Below are 3,335 nucleotides of genomic sequence, written 5' to 3'. Positions count from 1 at the left end.
AATTCTTTTCAATAATAAATTCCAACTCAAACTCTTTAATTCAATTCAACAAGTTTTTAAATCAATTCTTTTTAAACATGATAAATCATTCAAATATGATATTAAAATCAACTCCTCAAATATATTTAATAAAACATCCATTCCTCAAACTTTGTTTCATAAGTCATAATATTCAATTTATTTCAAACATCATTAAAATCACATAAAACATGTTAACCAAATCAAAGCACTTTAATAAAGTATCTAGCCACCTAAATGTACCTTTACTCCTTGCTTAGCAAACACACAAAGAATTCAAGCACTCTTGTCAAGAACATCATACAAATAAATATAGCCTTAATTAATATAAGGTCAACAAATAATCACAACAATTAAAATAAACTCCCAATTCTATTTATATGAACCATTAAAATTCTTTTTAATAAATATTTTTTTGATTTTATTTAATTAAAACATTAATAATAATTTTATGTAAAACCATAATAATAATAATAATAATAATAATAATAATAATAATAATAATAATAATAATAATAATAATAATAATTGATTAGGGGATTTTTATCCACCAATCACCGTCTGACAAGTGGACCAACCAGGTTCCGCCACGTGTCCTTCACGAAGGCCAATAGGAGCCTGCCACGTGTCAATCACAGATACGTCCTCTACGGACCAATCGAGGCACGCCACGTGTCCACCCATGCCAAATGGGAAAACCGGCCATCAAGGCCCAATCCCGTCTAGAGGCCCGGTCAGCCCTAGGTTTACCCTAAACCTAGAGAGTGGCACGCTTCTCAAGACTATAAATACTTAATTAATCCTCATTAATTAAGCAAGCCAGAGATCAAGAAATCAAGAGAAGAACAGAAACATTACGGAACACTAATAACCGGCTAATCTCGCTAACAAAGCAGATTACCAACATTAAACACTCTCACCTAGAGAGGTCTTATTACTTTAATTTCCGTATTAATTACTCCTTAATCAGGTACTAACTTGACCGTTGGAGGCGGAGCTCTCAGGAGTCTCCGTTATTTTGCAGGTACAGGCGTCCGGTTCCAGTCTCGGAATTGTAACTCTCCCGCAGGACATCAGAAAACCCCGAAACATTTGGCGCCGTCTGTGGGGAGAGTACTTCAGAGATGGCATCCAAGTCTGTACCGACTCCTGAAGAGAGGCGTCCCCTAGACGACCCTCAAGTTCAGTCGGACCATGAACCGAAAGTGAATTTGAAGTGGAAACTCATACAGCTCCAGACGGGACCCTAAGGGCCGACGTACCCGTCATACCGAAAGGAGGGAACGGGAGCATCTTCAAACAGGAAGCGAGCCAGCAGGCGCACCGCCTACTCGGCAACAGCCGACTGATGGGTCTGCTCCCATCACAAGGAACGAACTCATGACCTTCATGAGGGACTTCAAGGGAGAGATTCAAGAGTTGATCAACAAAAAGCCGCCTGCTTCAGTCAAAGAGCAGTCGGCCAAAAAACCTTCCACTTCACTGAAGAGGAAGCCAGTTCAAGGGCGAGAGGCGACTCCTCATCCTAAATCCAAGAAGCGGGAGCCACTTGCTCTTGATTTCACAAAATTCCGTTATCCTACGGGAAATAGGAAACCGGTTCGTCATATTCAGGCGGACGGGTCAAAGCAAACGTTCACAGATGCTCGGCTACTGCTAGAGCAGAAGAAGAGTGACCGATTGTCAGAGTCGGCTTCTACTTCAAAATTTCAAGACAGTTTGCGAAATGCCTCGATGAGGCATACTCAGTCGTACCATGAGAGTCAGTCAGGCGGCACCTCCCGTCAGTCCGGCTTTCATAGTGCCCAGGCGGTACCAAACTTACCATTTGTGCCGCAACAGCAGTATTTTATGCAGCCACCTCCATTTGGTGGACCTGCAGCAAAAAACGTCCAACCTATGGACTGGCAGCTACGGCTGCTTAGACTTGGTGAACAGCCGTCGGCCTTCCCAAGGAAATTACTGAAGCCGCTCAGCCGGCCAAAGTAAAAAATGTACTAGTAGGCGCCTATGACGGCACTACTAACCCAGAAGACCATCTGATGGCATTCACCAACCTGATGTACCTTCAAGGGTTGGATGATCCCACTTGGTGCAAGTGTTTCCCAGCGACTCTCAAGGGAAATCGCACAGCAATGGTTCGGCAACCTGCCGACTGGTTGTGTAAACAGCTTCAGGACGCTTGCTTACTTATTTGCCTCCAACTTCGCCATGAACATCCCTGCGAAGAAAACGACCCTTGATTTGGGAACAATTCAGCAGGGCGAGAAGGAGGGGCTTCGTTCTTACATCAGGCGGTTCAACCTGATGAGAATACAGATTCAAGGGTTACCGGATGAGGTAGCTTATACTGACTTTTTTAGAGGTCTCAAAGACGGGTCTACCTTCAAATTTGATTTAGTTCGAAAAAGGGTGGCGACTCTTCAAGAGGCCTTGATTGAAGCAGAAGCCTATATACAGGCGACTGATCTGTGTACGATAAAACAGTCGGACGGGAAAAGGTTCGACAAAAGAGAAGGACGACAGAAACAGTCGTCTAACAAAGATGAGAAAAGAAAAAGAGTCTGGGCGGTTGATTCCTCTAAACAGCCGGCCCAGAAAAAGAAAAAAGAATTCAAACCATACTCCCCAAAGTATGTGTTTAACAAGGATAACCCGTTTATCCTGAAAGAAATAAAAGGACGGTTCTCAATTGAGAAGCCGCTCCCCATTGAAGGGTTCTGCAAACAACCGGAACCAAGACAAAAATCTGTGCTTATCATGATGACGTTGGTCATCACACCAATGACTGCATCAGTCTCATGCGGTACCTAGACCGCTTGGCTGAGCAAGGTGATCTTGACACTTATGTCAAGAAATCTACGGGGAACACTTCCTCAAAAAAGCAGTCGGCCAAAAAGAATCAACAGGCCGACAGTTCCGATACAGATGATGCAGTCGTCTACACCATTGCAGGCGGCTTCTCAGGAGCGGCCCAACTATTAGGGGCAACAAAGATAATATAAGGCGGTTAGATGTAAATTCCGTTCACCAAGAACGGCCGTCCAAATATACATTTCCTGAGATTGTCATCACTGAAGAGGATCTAGGAGGGGTAAGGGGGCCGCATGACGACCCTCTCGTTATTGAATGTAAAGTGGCCAACCAGAGAGTTGGCCGAATCCTCATAAATACCCGGGAGCTCCTCAGATCTCATCAGCAGCAAATGTCTGTCAAAACTGAAATATCAGACGGACTGCATACATCCGGCCTCCCACCCTTTAATAGGGTTTGGAGGAGGAGTCGTCCACCCACTGGGACGAGTAGATTTACCCATT

Source organism: Chenopodium quinoa, unplaced genomic scaffold (assembly GCF_001683475.1).
Source record: "Chenopodium quinoa cultivar QQ74 unplaced genomic scaffold, ASM168347v1, whole genome shotgun sequence".
Lineage (NCBI taxonomy): Eukaryota > Viridiplantae > Streptophyta > Magnoliopsida > Caryophyllales > Amaranthaceae > Chenopodium > Chenopodium quinoa.
This window is presented reverse-complemented; position numbering follows the sequence as displayed.